Source organism: Ursus americanus, chromosome 27 (assembly GCF_024610735.1).
Source record: "Ursus americanus isolate L20-20 chromosome 27, mUrsAme1.1.p, whole genome shotgun sequence".
In the NCBI taxonomy this organism is placed as follows: domain Eukaryota; kingdom Metazoa; phylum Chordata; class Mammalia; order Carnivora; family Ursidae; genus Ursus; species Ursus americanus.
The window spans coordinates 41,041,462-41,064,807 of NC_142153.1; the positions used below are offsets into that span (position 1 = coordinate 41,041,462).

The 23,346-nt window shown below is 36.7% G+C and overlaps 1 pseudogene; it reads right to left on the reverse strand.

Moving 5' to 3' along the window:
• Positions 1-6,475: 6,475 nt before the first annotated feature.
• Positions 6,476-7,349, reverse strand: LOC123784548 (large ribosomal subunit protein uL18 pseudogene; annotated as a pseudogene).
• Between the last annotated feature and the right edge of the window lie 15,997 nt (positions 7,350-23,346).

The window sequence follows — 23,346 nt, forward strand, 5'->3', positions numbered from 1 at the left end:
AAATATAATTCAACCTTTAAGAAAATCAGTGTTGTTAATAACACATGCCTACTGAAAGAACCTAAGTGTGTATTCTTACAGGACACACATAAAATTAGAAATACCTAAAAATTTGTAAATATGTTTTTGAAAAAAACGAAAATTATTAATGAGTTTCAGCCAGCACTGTGCTGGAATTGGCTTGTACTGCGGAAGAATGGATTCTATCCATCTCTTTCCAACTCTACATCTGCCGATTACACAATGATAGTTTGAAATTGTTCATGGTGTGAGTATTCATACCACAGTAATCAACAAACACTAGAAACCAGGCATTTTATTCACCCCCAGAAAGCCCGCTTAACATTATTTATTTCTCCCAGAACAAACTTTCAGTGACATGAGTGTTTTCTCGTAGAAGAATAAAAGTTTTAAATTTTAGAGTTGGAGGGAAACTTTGAAGTTTTCTAGTTGCATATCTTAAGTTTACAGAGGAGAAATCTTGAGTCTCAGGCTAAGTCACTGAGGCCATAGCACACCTGGATACCTTATTTGTGTGGGTAAATCAGGTGATATCCCTTTTATGGGATTTTTACCCATATTTATTATTTTTATGTTTTCTTCCCAGAGGTAAAGAAGCAAACATCAAACCAAAAATATTCGCAGTTTATGTAATCATTGTACTTTTATTTGGCATGTGTGATTGATCAGTGATAACTTTGTACTAGTCAACACGATCTACCTAATTACAGGATTTCTAATATTATTAAACTTTCTCCCTAAGTCAGATACGATAATTAAGACAACAATATTTAGACCTTTGCTGTTGAGATTGGGTCTTTGAAAAAAAATAATAAACTAGTGAAAATATAAGTTCCAAATTAGAAAAACCAGTCAGGGCAGGTTTGCTTCTGTTGATCAGACTGGGATCATGGTGGGGTGAGTCCAGAAGAGCAATAAGAGACTCGAGGTCTGATTCAGAGATGATTTGCCCAGTTGGCATGATGTCCAGCTTTTGTTCAAACACCCTCCTTTTTTCTTTTATAAATGTCTGCTGTAAAAATGTGCTTAATGAGAATCAAATAAGGACATTGGTTCGAGAGAATTAAGATAGACTACGTAAAATCACACAAGTTGGTCCAGAAAGTATTCTACAGATAAATAGCTTTAGAATCATAAAGCCCAGGGGCGCCTGGGTGGCTCAGTAGGTTAAGACTCTGCCTTCAGCTCAGGTCATGATCCTGGAGTCCTGGGATTGAGCCCCACATTGAGCTCCCTGCTCCGTGGGAAGTCTGCTTCTCCCTCTGCCCCTCCCCCATTCCTTCTCTCTCTCTCTCTCTTCGCTTGCTCTCAAATCTTTTTTAAAAAGCCCAACTTAACCATTTTATATCTATGTATTTAGAGAAAAGTACCTTACCTCCGTGACTTATTTTTTTATTTTAAAATTAGCAAAGTTGAATAACACTTTGATAACTCCTTCATATTTTAACATTTATTGGTTCTAAGTGTGCTGTCCTTCCACAGAAAATCTAGTACATACACTGTAATGAGGACTAAAGGTAGGTCTGTTGAAGGAGAGCAGATGTAGGACAGATAACCCGTTATATAATTTCCAGGTAGAGTCTTTTAGAAATTGACCACTTAAGAAGTTGTACTTAGAAAAGCAGTATTGTCTTTAGCATTAAATTAATTGTTTGAATTCTGATGAGATATATGCTAATTGGCTTTTTAACACCCCCCTCATTGCTATGTATTCAGTCTAAACAGATATAAAAAATATTAATTTCTGATATATAAAGAAACAGTTCATTCATTTATTCAACAATTATTTATTAGATGCCAAAGAGTCTCTGTCTTCAGATATTTGAATCTAGGAGGAGGAACTCACTATTCAAGAAGTTCTAAGACAGTGGTGAATTAATATAAAATAAATTGATTCAGTGAAAGAGTAGAGTTCATCAAGACTAGTGTATTTAATCAAGTGTTCATGGAGAGGGTGGTTTTCGTACTGAGTCTTAGAGAGTATGCGTGACATAGTTAAGCGGGGAGAGTACATAGGATATTCCCTGGGAGCTGAGAGCACAAAGGGAGTTCATATCTGCTCTGGGAAAGTGAGCCTATCAATCTGAATACAATAGAAGCTTCCTCTGGGAAACTAGAATGACACAGGGTGGAAAAAGTATATGAAACCCAGTTCTGAAGATTGGCTGGATATATCAACCTAAAGAGCTGGGTGACCTCTGTATCTACAAGGGTTTTATTTTCTACTGTAATGCACAAACTTGACACATTTTCTTTGACAGGAAGCTTTCCAAGTGTTTGTACATAGTTTCAATATTATTTTGAATCTTTACTGCTTTGCCTTAGTCCTAAAAAGAAAGTTTAGAAATGTGGACATTGTGCCCTTTTTGTAGAGAGGAAATAAGGCTGAAATGTTAACACAGCTGCCTGAATACAATCCATTAAGCACAAAACCCTAACGGATAGTATGTAACATTTTTGTTACACAGAAATCTGCCCAGCTATTGTCAGTGGAAATCTTCCGGATTGAATCGGGCCAGCTATCTAAGCGGTGGAGGGGGAAAAAAGGGCTGAGTGAACAAAAGGCCAAGCTAAGAAAATAGCAGAGATTTTTTTTTTTTTAACTCCAATTGTAGGAAAACATTTGTGAAATAAAAACAAATTGGAACTGTAGAAATATATAATAATAGTTATTTTACAAATAGGGATACTAAAGCAAAATGTTTACAAAGCAGGTGAAATTACCTTAAAAAGTTAATGAAAAAAGCAATAATAATGTAGATAGCAGGCACTCTGTCTCTTCCCAAATTCCTGGGCTGGAAGTGGGTTTCCCATGGTCTTTATGGTAGTTAACTAGGTGCATGCTTTATAGTGTAAAACTTATTTACATGTTATTTATTCCTTGCAATCAGAGTATGTGGTAGATATCATGATTCCCATTTTGTAAATGAGAAAAGAAACCAGTCAAAAAGTGATGGTAGAGACAAGACTTAAAATAAGCTTCGTGGAAGGGTTGAAATACAGAGTGTAGACTATTGCTGTTTCTCTCCCATTTCATAAGCTTTTATGGGCTATTCCATTCTGTGGAGGTTTACGGTAACACATTTACCATAACACTGTAAGAGGAGCTAGTGAGGTTGAATTTGATTTTCTGGGGTAGTGTGGTTTTGAACTTTCTAATGCCAAACTATTTTAAAGACCTTTAGATAAAGGTAGTGTAGAAAAAGGTTTTTTTTCCTCTTTTGAAAAACTTTCTCCAAACAATACAGAAAAAAGTGAAAGAAAAACTCAATTATCAATGAAATAAGGAGACTGATGATAATCCTCAACCCTACATTTTGAAGGATAATACCACCAAATGCTCAGAAATCTGAAATGAAGGGGGTTACTGATAGCCTATGGCCTTCAAAGCTCATAAAGAACTGGCTTTTCCAAAAGCCCACTGTGAACGTGATTGTCAAGGGGGCAAACGAGTGAAATAAGGAGGGAAACAGTAGTCACTTGAGGCTAAGAGCAGGCCACGTATATCTCCCGAATGTTGAAAAGGAAGGGAAATGTTTCCAGTGTTACCAATGACAAAAGAAAATTCAGAAAACTTTACTTGATATGAGTATTTTACTGAGTGAGAAACTGTTGGTGAACAGGGAGACTTCAAAACCTAAAGTTGTTAGTAGTTACAGCTCAGTTTATGAAGCAAGAATGAATAAGTACATTGTTTTTTATTTTCAGTAATTTGCTACTGGAAACTCACTTTCCTCTCCTCTCCTGCTTGAGTTTACTGGTTTGTAGCTGATTAGCTAGGAAGCTCTAAGGTCACGCTGACATGAAGAAGGCTTAAGCTTTGTTTAAGGTCAGAGTCAGCATTTCAGGGAACCAATACAATTTGATATTTTGGTTATGTGACTGGGAGTGTTTGGTCTAGTGTTTGGTGTAGCGGTACATTCAAGTTGTGGTCTCCACTTTAGCTTTTATTTAACACCAATAAAGAGAAAGTGGCAGAGTTGGCAAAATGTTTTGGGGTAAGTAATCGAAGCAAACCTGTTTGGCGTTGCTTCCTTCCTCACTGCCTTCCCCTCTGCTCTTGCCTTTGGTTTCCCACGTTTGGTTTAGTAAATAATTTACTCAATACATGAATAATGAATAATTTAAAAAAAAACATCATGGAATCTATCACAAAGGTTTAAAAAAGGAAAACAATAAAGCCAAAAGCAAATGAAAAAAATATCACACAAAAGGAATTAACCAAGGAAACAGAAGAAGAATTCAAACAGCTTTCTGCTCTTTCAGAGAACTTTCTCTCCCTCTTGTTCTCTCTCCCTCTCTGGATCCACAAAGTTACAAAGGCTTAAAGAGATACTAACAGACAAGAGGACTAAATGAAGTGGCAGGACTCAAGTAATAAAGGGAAGGAAAATATGAAAGCATTATAAAAATAAAAGCAATATAAGAAGAAACAAAAACAATAAAAAACTTAAATATGGGGAAATAGTGAACAAGCCTAATTAATAATCAATAAAGTGAAAAAGAAAAAACTACAAAAATAATTAGTAATAAATATAAAGAGTTGGAATATATCTTAAGTAATGCTCCTGAAGAATGGTCCCATCCAAAATGCCAGTAGCACCCACTCTTAGAAGCACTAGAGGTGACGTACAGCTTTGAGCCTGAAGTCAGACTGTCTGGAAGTGGACATGGGTCTTCTCATCCTCATCATTGCTACTCCCCATCCCCCCACCCCCCACCGAATTTAAAATGTAAAAGAAGAGAGTCAAAGGTGCATCTATCTGCTGACCTCCCTTTTCTTTGTGGATTTGGATGTGATGTCTTCTGAGACTGTGTGTGGAATAGGGGGCTTGAAAATAGTGTAAAAGTCTTAATATAATGGTTTTGGAGGAGGAGAAATAAATACAGTGTTCTACCATATTTATTTATTTAAGGTTGAGGACTATGAGTTAATTTGTAGTGACTGCAATCATCTGCATTATGTTGTGATTATGATTTTTACTAGTGGTTCTTAATCCCTTGGGGGGAGCAGTGGAGTAATTGAAGGTTAAATTGATCTGGAGTCAAAGTTTTATATGACACGTGGGAAAGAAGGACAAAAGACAAGGGAGTTGAAGATATATTTTTTTTAATTTTATTTATTTATGTGACAGAGAGACAGCCAGCGAGAGAGGGAACACAGCAGGGGAGAGGGAGAGGAAGAAGCAGGCTCCCAGCCGAGGAGCCCGATGTGGGACTCGATCCCGAAACGCCAGGATCACTCCCTGAGCTGAAGGCAGATGCTTAACGACTGCGCTACCCAGGTGCCCCAAGTTGAAGATATTTTAAGAGATTCTTTGAGGTGGTTGACCCTGAAGTCCAGATTGGATAGAGGAGAAATTAAAGACAAAAAGATTTAGAGAAAAGGGAATGGCAGAGAAGTCAGTTGTTGAGTCACTAATCTATTGTCCAATGAATTAAAATTTTTAGTAGCATTTATGATACTGTGAATTTTACACTCTGATTCTGATTGGGCCCTCCTTATTGAAGGAAACTCTTTATATGTTCACTCAGCAAGTACTTGCTGGGCATTGAAAAGCATGGGGCTAGGCCCTTCCTCATTGTCCCCATCTTCAGTGAGGAAGCACCCAAACTACTTTATTTCCAAACCTGATCCCTCTTTTTGTGATCCCATGATCATATTCTCCCATGCATGCTTACTTCCTCCTTTTTTGTTCATGTCATATTTTACACACAGAAACATGCTCAGGACTTTGCATTCCTAATCTTCTATCACCCTTTAATGCTATCTCTTTTTTTAAAAATTTTAATCTCTTTTCTTTTCCCATGTTCACTGACAACTTCTTGAGAAGGTCCAACATGGACTTCAAGGCCTAGCTGAGTTATAACTCAGCTTCCCTGATCGCCACTTGGAACTGTTTGCCCCATCTAGAAAATTACCTTTTAGATGAGAGTTACTGGGTAATTGTTTTTGAATTTAGTGAAGTGAAATATATTCTCTGCCTCACCTGATAGTCAGGAAAATAATTTACTATAACACAGAGTTAGAATAAAGCAATAACAGAAGTATATCTGTTATAAATATCAGGAAGGAACAATTAGTTCTGACAAGGGTAATCCAGGAAGGCTCCATGTAAGAAGATGAATTTAAACTGTATATGGAGGATGAAGAAGATGTTGATGACAAACGGTGGGGAGAAGAGGAAAGTAAGACAGTTTGAACAAAGATATCAAAATACGAGGTACTAACTAATTTTGTATATTTAAAGATAAAATATTTAAATACATTTCCATAGTATTATATGGCCTATAATATTTGTAAATACTTCAATATATAGTTTTAGTTTTAATTTACACACTATTGGATAGTTAATGTTGAAAGTATTCTTTTTTTTTTTTTCACTGCTTGCTGAATAAACTTTTATTATTGTCTTATCTGAAAAAGCTTCATTGAAAATTGTGGTTTGGTTTATTACCTCTTAGCAGTCTGCTCCTGAGTTCTACGGAAGCTTCCCGCCTTCTGAGCTATCTGAACTTTCTTCTGGGCAAGAGACGTTTTGCCATCTCTTTCTTAGGCTTCGTCTCATAGACTGGGTTCTTTGGTATAGCTACGTGAGCTTTCTTATACCTCTTCTCCATCATGTCTGGAGTTCTGTTGTTCTTTATGTATTGAGAGAATTGCTTTTGTAAGCATCCTCATCTTCTTCAGTTAGCTAATACATGTCATCTGCAACTTTCTGTCCCATGATGTGCTTCTGATGTGCTTCTGTATTGAATTCCTTGCTTTCTGAACCATAACCAGGGAATTTTTTGGTACTGTGAGGGAGAGACAAGCCTCCAGCCACAGCTCCTTTGAGGGCCCCACAAACTTTATTTCCAGAAGGAGCTCTGGTAAGCCCAGCATCCAAAAATACCAGGTGAAGGCACCAGTTTGGCAATTAATGCTTTCCACATGGTATTCATCTCCAGTCACCTCCACTGGGCCTTCATGCATCCTGTCCATGCCAAACCTCCTGAGAAGCCTGCAGGCCAGCGACAGATCAGTATGCTACACTGCAGCATAATTTGTCAGGCCAACCTTCACACCGTACGTTGGGAGTTCGTGAGCACGAGCTGCACAGACGAGCATTTGTTTGTTCTGTGGGCATAAGCAGTCTGACAAACGATATCTCTGTTGGTGACATGAACCATCGTCCTGTGTTTAGGTGTATTATATATACTTATTTTATCCTGAGTTACCAAGTGTTTCTAAGCATAGTAATCAGTTTACCCTCTTGTCATCTTCTAAATTTCACTTGGTATCTCTTGAAACAAGCCTTATTCTTGACAACTTTAACAAATCCCATCCTGCAGAACAGAGACCAGTGTCCTCAGCTTGACACAGACCAGCAGGCCCAGCAACGCTCGGGATGGGGGTGGGGCAGTTAATGTTTGAAGTATTCTAATAAGAATATTCCCTATGGGGGTGTTTGGTTAATCTATGGAAAAAAACCCACAATATTACATAGACAGTGACTAAAGTTGCTTGATCTATTCTTGTCTCTCTGTCTCTTAAGTAAAGCAGTATATTTTATTAGATGAACACTATTTCACCAACAAAAAATCAAATAAGTGAATTGGGTACTATAAGCTTTTATACCTATACTTAAACATCCTGTAAGGATCTAGTGAACCCAGTGCCTCAAGTTCTCAGAATGGCTCTGTATGGGTAGAATTCTTGAGCTAGTCCTGTGTCTAAAAGATTGCCAAGAATTTTTTGGTGCCTGACTCAAAATAAAAGACTAGCTCTATGTTACTTGTATAATATTCTAATACTTGCCTCAAATGATCTTTTCGTAGAAGAGGAACTACATTGAAGCATATAAGATACACTGTGTGACTGTTTTGTGCCTGTTGGCTAATAAATGTGTGAGTGCTGGAATTCCATATTACATTTATTCTCATTGTAACATACTCCATGGTAGTAAGTTTATAAAGAGTAATTACTCATCTGTCTTTAAATACACGAGGTTTGCAGTGTTTTCCAAAAGTAATCCAACAATTATGAACAACCAAACTTAGGTAAAACAGTTTATAATGACAATTTTTAAGAAAATAAGTGGTCTGCTATTAAGATCAAGCCTCTTGTTACTGTTTAGGGAGATGATAAATCCATGACCCTTTAGCATACATAAGAAAAATATTTTTTTTAGCAGACTTTTCAAAATATTCCTAATTTAGAGTTTCTGACTAAGCCTGTTAACTTTAATTCATTCTTTCATTCATTCATTCACCTTTATTTATTGGATCCTACTTCTTTGCTACCCTCTTTCTAAGGGTCAGGGATAAAGTGGAGAATAAGACAGACAAGGTCCTTGCCTTCACACGCCTACATTCTATGGTAGCACAAGACATTCAGTGTTCAAGAATTCTAAATAAGATTTCCAGTTGTTCTCTTGGTTTTCCATGTGGTTATTGAGAAATGAAACAAAATTCAGTCTTGGTATCTATATTTTTTTTCTTTAAAAATTTAGTACATTACCAAAACACATTCACCAAAGCAACTTCTTTTTTCTTGGTTAAGAAACTGGTTATTCTTATCAAACAAATAGAGACTTACCTTCTTTTTTGTATAAATTATATATTTTCAACAAGTGCCAGGCACTGTTTATGGAAAGCTTTTTTTCCAAATAGGTACAACCTATGTTACCAGAATAATTTCAATCTCAGTAATTATAAGTTAAACAATAATAATAATAATAACATATGTACAGTACACTTGTATATGCAATGCATTCTCTTAAGAAATGGGAGGATTCAAAAGTAGTGAAAGAAAATTTCCTATTCTACAGTCACTTGTACTTAAGGTGGGTTGGTGGTTCTCTTCAGGATCAGGTCCACCAGTTCACCAAGTTTTTGATCCCTTTATCAATGACATCTTAAAATTTAGCCTTATATGGTTACAATATTGCCTTTCTTAAGTCATGTCACCTGGATCATAATATCTGCAAAGATCTTCTTTCAGTGGATTGCTTTTTCCTTTTGTTGATAGTTTCCTTTTCTGTGCAGAAGCTTTTTATCTTGGTGTAGTCTCAGTAGTATTTATTTTTTTGTTAGGTCTTCTCAGGCAAGGGAAACAATCTAGAAAAATGTTGCTAAGGCTTACATCCAAGTTGTTACTGCCTGTGTTTTCTTCCAGGGGTTATATGGTTTAATGGTTTCAGATCTCACATTTAGGTTTTTAATCCATTTTGAGTTTATTTTTGTGTATGGTGTTAGAATGTGGTCCAATTTTATTCTTTTGCATGTAGCTGTCCCATTTTTCCAGCATGATTCATTGAGGAGACTGTCTTGCCATTGCATATTCTTGCCTCGTTTGTCATAGATTAACTGACCATATAGCTGTGAATTTATTTCTGGGTTTTCTCTTCTGTTCCGTTGGTCTATGTGTCTGTTTTTGTGCCAGTACTGCACTGTTTTGATTACCATAGGATTGTATATATCTTGAAGTCTGAGACTGTGATATACCTCCAGCTTTGTTCTTCCTTAAGATTGTTCTGGTTATTAGGGGTCTTTTGTGGTTCCAGACAAATTTTAGGATTATTTATTGTAGGTCAGTGAAGAATACAGTTGGTACTTTTGTAGGGATTGCATTGAATCTGTAGATTGCTTTGGATATTATGAACATTTTAATAATATTAATTCTTAGGATGACTTTCATTTAACAACCACCTGGCTGACTATGGAATTTTTGTCCTTGCCTGGGAGCTGTTAAAGGGGCAGAGCTCAGACCCCTCCCCCCATTTCACATTGTGCATGCCGGTTTTGCTCAATAGTTTGAACAAAAGCAGTAGTTGAGTTTCTTAATCCATCCTCACTAAATTGCCATTGGCAGTCATTAGTTCTCCTTCATAGTTTTTTCTGTTCATGCAGATATTTTCCCATACACCTCTTTTAATAGGTATTTGAAGAGAAATGAGGAATAAGAAGTCCAGCCAGAGACTTTATCTTATGCTGCCATTCTGCATTCTAGAATTTGTTCAAATGATGGTTGTTTTTGAGAGGATGATGAAGACTTTCCTCAAAAAATTAACTCTTTAAAACAAAGATTATAAACTTTTCTAAGAGTGTAAACTTGTCAAAACCCCAACTGAGCAGACTGCTTTCTTTTCTTTAGCTTAGTGCTTTTTTTTGAGAAAAATCCTTCATATGTTTGCTTAATTGTGATCTCTGATTCCACAGCATTTATTGGTAGTTGTTACATACAAACCACCACGATTCAAACAGCAACTTCTAGTACTTCTCTACTGAGCTACTACTTCTCATCATAAACTGCTCAGTTTCTTTTTTCTTTTATTTTTATTTTATTTTATTTTTTTTAAGATTTTATTTATTTATTTGACAGAGATAGAGACAGCCAGCGAGAGAGGGAACACAAGCAGGGGGAGTGGGAGAGGAAGAAGCAGGCTCATAGTGGAGGAGCCTGATGTGGGGCTCGATCCCATAACACCGGGCTCACGCCCTGAGCCGAAGGCAGACGCTCAACCACTGTGCCACCCAGGCGCCCCTCAGTTTCTTTTTTAAATTGTGTATACAGCTCTCTCTTGGTTTCTGTTTTGTGCCTGTGTCTGTTTCTGTCCCTATCTCTCCTTCTCTCCCCTCTCCCCCAGCTTCTGAGCCTTTCTTCCTTCCTCCAAAGCTACTTCCCAGGGCTCTGAGCTTGTGTTTGCTTGGAAGACAACACATAGAAAAGACTTGTGGCAGCTTGCCAGTGTTTTGTAGCCAAAGACTGTTCTCCACCCAGTGGAGAATCATTATCATTTAGGAAACCTCACTCCAGTAACATCTCCTCCTCCCTTCTACTCCCCATTTCCTCAGAGAGAATTACCACAACACTCTACCCTCCTTCTTCTCACCCTCACTCTTAAGTCTTATCACCACAGAATGTATTTGAGTTAAACTGTTATATGATTTAGTTTCCAATTTCAGAATTTTCCTTTAGAAATTTTTATTTTACAAATAAGTTCTTTCATAGAGTTTAACTTAGCTAATATCTCAATTGAAGAAAAGTAAAAGCAAGAAGTAATTATTTGGCATGCTGATCACTTTTCCCTAAACAACTTTAATTTTCTCATTGGTCTACTGGTTATCTTTTTCAGTATTCATTGCTGAATATTGTAAAAGTCTTTCCTGAGTTCTAAAAGGCCTACTTGGAAAAAAAAATAGAAAACAACCTTAATCATTGTTATTTTTATAGGTTTATATGTTTGCATAAAATCCAGTTGAGAAACCCAATATGCCATTATAAAGATGGTAAGAAACAGAGAACACTCATAATTGTGTACAAATATGGAAGGGGGGGATACTTCCATCATGATTTTAATAGAATTATTAAATGAAGGTATATATATAAGAATCTAAAATTTTCTTAATATTTTCTCACAAAATTAGCTCAATCATCGCTTAATATAACCAAACATCAACATTACATAGTAGTGTTTTCTGAAAGAATAGGAGAGGATAATAATGGGTGATTATCATGTTATAGTCGGTGCTTCTCAAAGTGACATCCAGCAGCTGCTTGCATGAGAATCTGGGTGCTTTTTAAAAATGCAGAGACGTACCTGTGTGGTGCAGTTGGTTAAATTCTGACTTTTGATTTTGACTCGGGTCATGGTCTCAGGGTCGTGGGATCGAGCCCTGCATTGGGCTCCATGCTCAGCATGGGGTCTGCTTGTCCCTCCCCCTCTACTCCTCCTCTTCCCCCACCCCCCACTCATGTGTGCTCTGTCTCTCTCTTAAATAGATAGATAGGTAGATAGATAGATAAATTAATTCTTTAAAAATGCGGATTCCTGAATCCTCCCCACACCTGCCGAGTCAAAATCTCTGAAAGTAGGACCCTGTCATCTTCATTACATGAGCTCCGTGATTGATTTTTATGTACATTAAACTCTGAGACTTAATTAAGTATTATTATGCAAAAGGTAAAATTGGGCAATAAAACTTAAGTGCTATCCTCCTTTTATTCTCCTTTTCTCCATTTTGGAAGAAGATGTTTTTCTTGAGTCTTTTTAACTGCTTGACCAAAGAACAAAAATCAAACAACCTGTTGGAATCTCCTGATTCAATTTCAGACAATTTCATAGATGAAAATGGCCTTGAGTCAATAGAATGACTGTTACATAATTTTCTCTGATTCTTTTTTATGTGTTTATCTAGTCCCAATTACCCTTAGATACATCTAAGTCCTCATAATGAAGCACATGTGATTTTCTGTCTTGCCATGAACTCTTTAAATTCATATTCTGGATAGTTATGTGAGCAGTGAAATTCAACAATACTTGTGGAACACTGAAACAATTAGGTTAATAAGGAGGGAAAAAAAGGTAAACTTGAAGAAGAAAATTGGATAAACTCATTTGACATTTGCATATAAAACCACTGGGGAACTCAATAGACCCTTTTATATATTTTAGAAAAATCCACATTGGTCCCAAATATGAGTCATATTCAAAACACTGACATGCCATTTGTAATTTAATAACTTTGAATACCATTATTTTGTAATTGATTATCATTTAGGTTCAAACCAATGCTGGTGTTCTCTGTGAGTTCTTTTGATAAAGAAATGTCAAGTAAATTGATGGTACAACCAAGAACAACTTGTTTTCAAGCATATTTAAATATTCCAAGCAGCTCTTTACATGAAAGCAAATAACACACAAAGTATACACTAAATACTGTTGGGGAGCAAGAATTCCTGTCCCCTCATAGGTTCTTCGAGCTGGACTAAGAATCAAATTGACATGAGATGGATTAACAGGAGAAAATCAAATTTAATAGGTCTCTGAGTGTTGAATCCACTTAGACCTGCAGTCAGGCAAAGCAAGGTATATATGTCATTCTGAATTAGGGAGAAGGGGGCAGGGGTCTGGAATTTCAGAGGAAAGGAATGCACTTCATAGGGCAATAAGAAGAGCAGATGTTGGGTAATTAGATGTTTTCTCTGCCATACAGATGGGTCATTCAGATAAGATTTGTCTCTGTTAATAACTCTTATTCTGGGAAAGAACCCCCCCCCCCTTTTTGGATTCTTTTGTGTGGTTAAGGGAGGAAAAAAAGTTTCTCTTGAGCCCAGAGGGTCTCAAGTGCCTTCAGCTCAAAATAATCCACATACCAAAGTGGCACATTCCAGGGGCTGGGGGGGAATGGGGCAGCTGTCCTGAACCCCTTCAATACTCTCTATCCTTAATTGTGCAATAAAAGACATTCTTCCGGAAAGTAAATTTAGTTCCAGTTGTTTGTTCTACAAGAATTTGGTTTCAGGGTATGGTTGGTATATAGTAAAAAGAATGTCTGTCTTCAGCTGTCCCCCAGTTTGGTAAATTATAAAGGACCAGTTTTTTGATAGATAACTGGATGGATACTCTGATTGTCAAGACACTCAAAGCCAATTTTGGTCTACAATTAGAAAGTTGTTTTTTTTTTTTTTTTTAAAGATTTATTTATTTGGGAGAGACCGTGTGTGAGAGGGGGGAGGGGCAGACGGAGAGGGAGACAAGCAGACTCCCCGCAAAGTGGGGAGCCCCATTCAGGGCTCAGTCCCAGGACTCTGAGATCATGTCCTGAGCTGAAAGCAAGAGTTAGATGCTTAACCTACTGAGCCACCCAGGTGCCCCTCAATTAGAAAGTTTTAACCCTTCTAGCCAGTATATGTCTTCCTTTGTTTTTTAAGCTTCTTTTTTGTTTTGTTTCAAATTTTTATTTAAATTCTAATTAGTCAACATATAGTGTAATATTGGTTTCAGTAGTAAAATTTAGTGATTCATCATTTAAATATAACACCCAGTGCTCATCATAACAAATGCCCTCCTTAACATCCATCACCCATTTAGCTCATCCTCCACCCATCTTCTTCCATCAACCCTGTTTTTTCTCTATAAGTAAGAGTCTCTTATGGTTTGTGCCCGTTTCTTATTTTTCCTTCCCATATGTTCATCTATTTTGTTTCTTAAATTCCACATAGAATGAAATCATATGATATTTGTCTTTCTCTGACAATTTACTTCACTTAGCATAATACAGTTTGGCTCCATCCATGTCATTGCAAATGGCAAAGTTTCATTCTTTTTGATGGCTGAGTAATATTCCTGTGTGTGTGTGTGTGTGTGTGTGTGTGTGTGTGTGTGTGTGTGTGTTTATATACTTATACATATCACATCGTCTTTGTCCATTCATCAGTCAATGGGCATTGTACATTGGGCTCTTTCTGTAGTTTGGCTATTGTTGATAATGCTGCCATGAACATCTGGGTATATGTATCCCTTTGAACCTCGGGTAAATATGTAGTAGTGCAATTGCTGGGTCATAGAGTAGTTCTATTTCAACTTTTTGAGGAACCTCCATACTGTTTTCTAGAGTGGCTGCACTCCCACCAATAGTGCAAGAGGGTTCCCCTTTCTCTGCACCCTTGCCAACACTTGTTGTTGCTTGTGTTGTTAATTTTAGCCATTCTGACAGATATGAGGTCGCATCTCATGGTGGTTTTGATTTGTATTTCCTTGATGATGAGTGATGTTGAGCATCTGTTCATGTGTCTGTTAGTCATCTGGATGTCTTCTTTGAAAAAATGTCTATTCATATCTTCTGCCCATTTCTTAACTGGATTATTTGTTTTTTGGGTGTTGAGCTTGATAAGTTATTTACAAATTTTGGATACTAACCCTTTATCACATATGTCATTTGCAAATATCTTCTCCCATTCTGTAGGCTGCCTTTTAGTTTTGTTGTTTCCTTTGAATGTGCAGAAACTTTTTATCTTGATGAAGTCCCAGTAGTTCATTTTTGCTTTTGTTTCCCTTGCCTCCATTGATGTGTTTAGTAAGAAGTTGCTACAACTGAGGTCAAAGAGGTTGCTGCCGATGTTCTCCTCTAGGATTTCGATAATTTCCTATCACACATTTTGGCCTTTCATTCATTTTAAATTTATTTTTGTGTGTGATTTAAGAAAGTGGTCCAGTTTAATTATTCTGCATGTTGCTGTCCAGTTTTCCCGGCACCGTTTGTTGAAGAGACTTTTATTTCCATTGGATATTCTTTTCTCCTTTGTTGAAGATTAGTTTACCATGTAGCTGTGGATCCATTTCTGGGTTTTCTCTACTGTTCCATTGATCTGTGTCTGTTTTTGTGCCAGTACCATACTGTCTTGATGACTATAGCTTTGTAATATAGCCTAAAGTCCAGAATCATGATGCCTCCAACTTTGCTCTTCTTTTTCAGGATTGCTTTGGCTATTCAGGGTCTTTTGCATTTCCATACAAATTTTAGGATTGTTTGTTTTAGCTCTGTGAAAAATGTTGGTGGGTTTTGATAGAGGTTGCATTAAGTGTATAGATTGCTTTGGATAATGTAGGCATTTTAACAAAGTTTGTTCTTCCAGTCCATGAGCCTGGAATGTTTTCCCCTTTCTTGGTGTCTTCTTCAATTTCTTTCATCAGTGTTCTGTGGTTTTCAGAATACAGAAAACCTCTTTGGTTAGGTTTATTCCTAGGTATCTTACTGTTTTTTTTTTTTTTCAATTGTGAATAGGATTGATTCCTTGATTTCTGTTTCTGCTGCTTCATTACTGGTGTATAGAAATGCAGCAGATTTCTGTATGTTGAATTTACATCCTGTGACTTTGATGAAGTCACGTATGAGTTTCATGTATGAGTTCTAGCAATTTTTTGGTGGAGTCTTTTGGGTTTTCTACATAGAGTATCATGTTGTCTGCAAATAGTGAAAGTTTGACCTCTTCCTTGCTGATTTGGATGCCTTTTATTTCTTTTTATTGTCTGATTGCTGAGGCTAAGACTTCCAGTACTATGTTAAGTAGGAATGGTGAGAGTGGACATCCCTGTCTTGTTCCTGACTGTAGAGGAAAAGCTCTCAGTTTATCCCCACTGAGGATGATATTAGTTGTGGGTCTTTCATGTGTGGCCTTTATGATGTTGAGGCATGTTCCATCTATCCCTGCTTTCTTGAGGGTTTTTTTTTTTTTTAAGATTTTATTTATTTATTTGACACAGATAGAGACAGCCAGCGAGAGAGGGAACACAAGCAGGGGGAGTGGGAGAGGAAGAAGCAGGCTCATAGTGGAGGAGCCTGATGTGGGGCTCAATCCCATATTGCCGGGATCACGCCCTGAGCCGAAGGCAGACGCTTAACCGCTGTACCACCCAGGTGCCCCTGTTGAGGGTTTTTATCAAGAATGGACAGTGTATTTTGTCAAATGCTGTCTCTGCATCTATTGTGAGGATCATAACGGTTCTTATCTCTTTTATTAATGTAGTTTATCATGTTGATTGACTTAAGAATATTGAACCACCTCTGTAGCCGAGGAATAAATCCCACTTGATTGTGGTGATTAATTCTTTTAACGTACTGTTAGACTTGATTTGCTAGTATCTTGTTGGGAATTTTTGCATCCATGTCATCAGGGTTATTGGCCTATAGTGGAAATAGATAATTTGAACAGACCCATAACCAAATTGAATCAGTAATCAAAAATCTCCCCCCAAAATGTCCAAACCAGATGGCTTCCCAGGGGAATTCTACCAGACATTTAAAGAAGAGTTAATGCCTATTCTCAAACTGGTCCAAAAAACAGAAATGGAAGGAAAACTTTCAAACTCATTCTACAAGGCCAGCACTAGCTTGATTCCAAATCTGCACAAAGACCCCACAAAAAAGAATTACAGGCTAAATGTTTTTCACCTCTATTCAAAAAATTTTATCTGTTGTTGTTTACTGTTCATATAGTTCTTTCAAAAGAAATTGGTTGTGGTTCATTTTTAGAAAAATTAAGGTATTAATAGAGTATATTTTCATGTATGGTCCTAAATATACTATCATGATATGATAAAGACTCCTTGGAAACTGAAAAACAAGGGTATTTTTTATACATTTAGATACAAAAGTTAATAAAAACTTTGTTCTAATGAGTGTAGGACTTTGATAAACATTCTTAATCCATTTGGCAAACAGGAACCGTGTGCCTACAAAGCGTCCTGTGCTACGGATCTGCATATGTATGTATCCATTCACAGTGATGCAAATGAGAAAAACAGAGTCCCTGAACCCAGACTTGAGAGTCAAATGAGATGATTCATATTTAAAAGAAATACAGCCCCTTTGATACTCAGACTTGGGTATCAGTCAGAAATGGATACAGTTAGTAGTAAGGAGATGGGTTGCATATAATTACAGAAAAATGAATCAGAAAACACTCGGCAAGGAATTTCATGTTCTCTGAAAAGATCTGGAGTGTAACCATTTGGAGATTTATATGACTGACAGCATCTGCATGTGGCTAAAATCAGTCTATCAAATTTTGTAAATGTGTGAAAGATCAAATCATTTTCTCCCTTGAGTGGTGGGATGTGAGAATGTCAGAGGCTGCTAACATAATGAGAAAAATTTCTCTTGAAAGTGTGACTGGCTAGAGCCTGAAGCAAATAAAATCTTCAAGGGGTCTCAGAGCTATAGAGAGTGGTAGAGAAGTAGTGATACCTTTCTCCTGACAAGTGGCATGGACTAATCATTTTTCTATGAAGATGTCAGAAGAGGCTGACTGATGGTTTGAATATAAATGTCTTGTTGTCTGGCATGATGTTCAACTGAGTATCCCTGACAAATTCATATTTTAATGAAGTCTTTCCTGACATTGAACAAAAGAGTAGTCTTTCCAAAAGACAAATCTCACCGGTGTAGATACCAGAAATAATTCCATACAGCCAAGAACTGCTTATTTTTGCCCAAGTTATCTGTATAATTCTTGGTCTGTTTAGATATAAACTGTATCCTCCAGTGTTAAACTTAGGAAAATTAAAATTGTAAAGGAAAATTTGTCTTGGAGATTTTCATCCTCCCTTTCAGGGCCCTGTATCCTTTTGGGAGATATCTTGGCCATCAGGATCTGATTCTGGTTCCTCCTTTTGAGACCAGTTATTCATTTCCTATTGTGCATTTGTACTTACGTGTTGTCCTCTTCTGGGATTTCTTTCATTGTAAAACTCTTCTCGAAATGTGGAAGGAACAAAAATCAAGTTACAGAATTTCAAGTGTGAACAGGCAGCATTGCCTTGATAACTACTAAAATTCTACACAGTCAACTGTAGGCTGACTTATGTCTAATTCAGAACTTTCACTTGGTAAACATCAGTTACCTTAATTAATGCTCCTTATCTATTAAATCTAACTCAGCTTTTATTTATAAGCCTGAGTGAAAATAATTCACCTTAACTTGCCTAGAATTTCCATTTTTTTCTGTTTGTCAGCAGAGAAAGTATATGTGATAGAATTTATTCTTTACTGCCTTAAGTCTGGTAGAATATCACTTGAAAGTTACTCCTTCAGAAATATTTAATGAAGGGGCGCCTGGGTGGCACAGTGGTTAATAGTCTGCCTTCGGCTCAGGGCGTGATCCCGGCATTATGGGATCGAGCCCCACATCAGGCTCTTCTGCTATGAGCCTGCTTCTTCCTCTCCCACTCCCCCTGCTTGTGTTCCCTCTCTCGCTGGCTGTCTCTATCTCTGTCGAATAAATAAATAAAATCTTTAAAAAAAAAAAAAAGAAATATTTAATGAAGATTTTCAACATGCCAACGTTTTTATGCATAGAAGTTAGGGGGAGGAGTGGCACAAGGAGCCAAAATAATTCTGCAAAATTAGTTTTTTGTTTCATAGGGAAGTGAACCGTGGAAGAATGTTAGTGGTTCAGTTGTCTCTCTCTAATGGTAGAGTCAGGACAGATAAAACAGGAATGGAAAATGTAAATAGAGCACTTAAAATCTAATTCTGTTTCAATGCTTTATGTTTCTTTTTTGTTAGTTTCTATCTACAGAAGTCTTTAATATGTTTTCAACAGGTAAATTCTATGGAGCCACATTTTCTGTATTTGAATTAATAGATTGAAGTAGCTTTATAAATTAAATCAGTTCTTTTCTATGTATTTTATGTGCCCCAACTTTAAGTCTAAACAGGACACGCAAAAATAAGATGAGGGATACAGTGGCAAACAGACTTTATGTGATGCTCAAAATACACAGGCTGACAACTCTAAATACTATTTCAGTGACCTAAAAACAAAAAGCATTATTAGAAAACTCTATTTAAGTGAGAGAAGAGTTATTTTTTTGTCTTAGCATGGTGACTATCAATATCTACTTATATTTAAAAAGCTTGTATAGAGTCAGAGTTCAACAATCACAAAAAAAGAATAAAAAAACAACTTATTGGCTATGGTCTTCTGTTGAGGAAAAAAAAAGTAGGAGAAACTAAGGTTGGAGAGAACAGGGAATCGGGTGATTCTGGGGACCAAGTCTTTATAAGGCATGACAGCTTGCTACTGCATAGGACTCCAACCATTCGAGTGGCCATATTCATAAGTCACCCAGTCTCCAGCACACTGCTCTCTCTCCAAAACAATGTGGAGACCACTGGGGACTGTTAAAAACAAGACAATAGGCCCAAAAGAGAGTCAGTTGTGCTAAGCCCCACATCACCAAAGTGAGACTTAATTACAGTTCTGCTGTTCCAGAAATGGAATCTTAAAGGAATAGCCTGTTTAGTACTGGTGAGATCATCTGCCTGAGAGATCCCTGCCATCTCTTAAGGAAAGTGATCTTGCCACAGGCAGCCTGTGCTAGTATAACTTCCTTCTACTCCCTTCTGCCTATAAAAGTCTTTCATTTACTACAGCTCCTCAGAGATCCTTCCTGTCTGCTCAGTTGGATGCCGCTTGATACATAATGGTTTAAAAAAGCCAATAAGATCTTCAAAATTTAATGAGTTAGAATTTTTTTTAAAAGATTTTATTTATTTATTTGACAGAGAGAGATACAGCGAGGGAGGGAACACAAGCAAGGGGAGTGTGAGAAGGAGAAGCAGGCTTCCCGTGGAGCAGGGAGTCTGATGCGGGGCTTGATCCCAGGACCCTGGGACCACGACCTGAGCCAAAGGCAGACGCTTAACGGCTGAGCCACCCAGGCATTCCTGAATTTTGTTTTTTAACAGGACCAAACTACATTTTGCTTTTTTTTCCTTTTATTATTTTTTTTAACTGAAGTATAGTCAAACAACTCTATATGCTGTTTTTGCCGCAAGTGTAGCTACCGTCTGTCACGTGCAACACTATTACAGTGCCATTGACTATATTTCCTGTGCTGCACCGCTCATGTCCATGACTTATTTGTTCCATAGCTAGAAGCCTGTACCTCTCACTCCCCTTCACCCCTTATCAACCATCCCCCCACTTACCCCCCACCACTTTGTTCTCTGTATTTATGGATCTGTTTTTGTTTTCTGTTTGTTTTGTTTTTTAGATTCCACATGTAAGTGAAATCTTATGGTATTGTCTTTCTCTGACTTACTTCCCTTAGTATAATATCCTCTAGGTCCATCCATGTTATCACAAATGGCAAGAACTCTTTCTTGATGGGCAAGTAATATTCCATCCCATATGTATACCACATCTTCTTTATCCATTCATCTATTGATGGACACTTAGGTTGCTTCCATATCTTGGCTATTGTAAATAATTCTGCAATAAGGTAGGGGAGCACACATCTTGACAAACTAGTATTTTCAATTCTTTTGGGTAAATACCCAGTGGTGGAATTGCTGGATCATATGACATTTCTATTTTTATTTTTTTTAAAGACTTTATTTGAGAGAGAGAGAGCATGGGGGGGGGGTGCACAGAGGGAGAGGGAGAATCAGACTCCTCGTTGAGCAGGGAGCCCGACATGAGGCTTAATCCCAGGACCTCAGGATTATGACCTGAGCCGAAGGTAGTTGCTTAACTGACTGAGCCACCCAGGTGCCCCTATTTTTAATTTTTTTAGCAAACTCCATACTGTTTTCCACAATGGCTGTGCCAGTTTACATCCCCACTAACAGTGCACAAGGATTCTCTTTTTGCCACATACTTATCAACACTTGTTATTGTCTTATACTAGCCATTCTGACAAGTGTGAGGTGATATCTCATTGTGGTTTTGATTTGCATTTCCCTGATAATTAGTGATGTTGAGCATCTTTTTTTTATATAATTTTTATTTTGTTATATTAGTCACCATACAGTACATCCCCAGTTTTTGATGCAATGTTTCATGATTCATTATTTGCGTATAACACCCAGTGCACCATGCAATATGTGCCCTCCTTAATACCCATGTGTCTGTTGCTCATGTGTATGTCTTCTTTGGAAAAATGTCTATTCAGGTACTCTTCCCATTTTTTAATTAAATTGTTTGGTTGGTTGGTTTTTGGTGTTGAGTTGTATAAGCTCTTTATATATTTTGAATGTTAACCCCTTATTGGATATATCATTTGCAAATATCCTTACAAATTTTAGGATTATTTGTTCTCATTCTGTAAAAAATACTCTTGGTATTTTGATAGAGATTGCATTGAATCTGTAGATTGCTTTGAGTAGTACGACACTTTACTAATACTAATTCTTCTAATCCATGAGCACAGTATATTTTTCCATTTGTTGACATCATCTTCAATTTCTTTCATCAGTGGTTTTTAGTTTTCAGGGTTTAGGTCTTCCACCCCGGATAAGTTAATTCCTAGGTATTTTATTCTTTTTGGTGCAGTTGTATAGGGAGTTGTTTTCTTCATTTCCCTTTCTGCTATTTCATTATTAGTATATAGAAACACAAGAGTTTTCTCTATATTAATTTTGTACCCTGAAATTTTACTGTATTTGCTTATTGCTTTTAATAGTTTTTGGTAGAGTCTTAAGGGTTTTCTATATATAGTATCATGTCATCTTTACATAGTGAAAGTTTTACTTCTTCCTTATCAGTTTGGATGCCTTTTATTCCTTTTTCTTGTCCGATTGCTAAGGTTAGGACTTCCAGTACTATGTTGAATAAAAGTAGTGAGAGTGGATATCCTTGCCTTCTTCTTGATCTTTAGGGAAAAGCTCTGTTTTGCACCATTGAGTTTGATGTTAGCTGTGGGTTTTTCCAGCTTTTATGATGTTGAGGTATGTTCCCTCTAAACCCACTTTATTGAGAGCTTTTACTGTGAACTGATGTTGAATTTTGTCAGATGCTTTTTCTGCATCTATTGAGATGACCATTTGATTTTTAAACTTCATTTTGTTAATGTGGTGTATCATGGTAAAGATTTGCAAATATTGAATCCTTCTTGAATCCCAGGAATAAATCCTACTGGATCATAGTGAATGATCCTTTAATTGTATTGTTCAATGTGGTTTGCTAATATTTTATTAAGGATTTTTACATCTATGATCATCAGAGATATTTGCCTGTAGTTCTCTTTTTTTGTATTGTCTTTATCTCGTTTTGGTAATAGGGTAATGCTGGCTTCATGGAATATATCTGAAAGCTTTCCTTTCTCCTATATTTTTTGGAATTGTTCAAGGAGAGTAAGTATTAACTCTTCTTTAAATGCTTGGTAGAATTTGCCTGTGACACTGTGTGGTCCCAGACTTGTGTTTGTTGGGAGGTTTTTTTTTTTATTATTAATTCAATTTTGATACTAGTAATCAATCTGTTCATATTTTCCATTTTTTCTTGGCTCAGTTTCGGAAGATTGTATGTTTCTGGGAATTTATTTCTTCCAGGTTATCCAATCTGTTAGCATATTACTTTTCATAGTAGTCTCTTATAATCCTTTATATTTCTGTGGTGTCAGTTGTTATTTCTCCTTCTTAATTTCTGATTTTATTTATTTGAGCCCTCCCCCTTTTTCCTGATGAATTCAGCTAAAAGTTTATAAATTTTTTCTTTTCAATGAACCAGTTCTTGGTTTCGTTGATCTGTTTTATTGGGGTGTTGTGTTCTGTTTTGTTTTAGTATCTATTTCATTTATTTCTACTCTGATCTTTATTATTTCCTTCCTTCTTCTAACTTTGGGCTTTGTTCTTTTTCTAATTCCTTCAGGTTTATTTGAGATTTTTCTTGTTCCTTGAGGTAGTCCTGAATGGGTGTAAGTTTCCCTCTTAGAACAGCTTTTGCTGCATCCCAAAGATGTTGGATCATTGTATTTTTATTTTGACTTGTCTTAGCATATTTTTTATTTTTTTTTGATTTCTTCCTTGACCCATTGGTTGTCTGCTAGCATGTTGTTAACCTCCATGTGTTTGTGTTTATGCCAGTTTTTTTCTTGTAACTGATTTGTGATTTCATGCAGTTGGAAAAGATGCTTGCTTGATATAATTAATCTTAATAAATTTATTAAGATTTGTTTTCTGACCTAATGTGTGATCTGTCCTGAAGAATATTCTATATGCACTTGAAAAGAATGTGTACTCTGTTGGTTTTGGATGGAATGTTCTGTATAT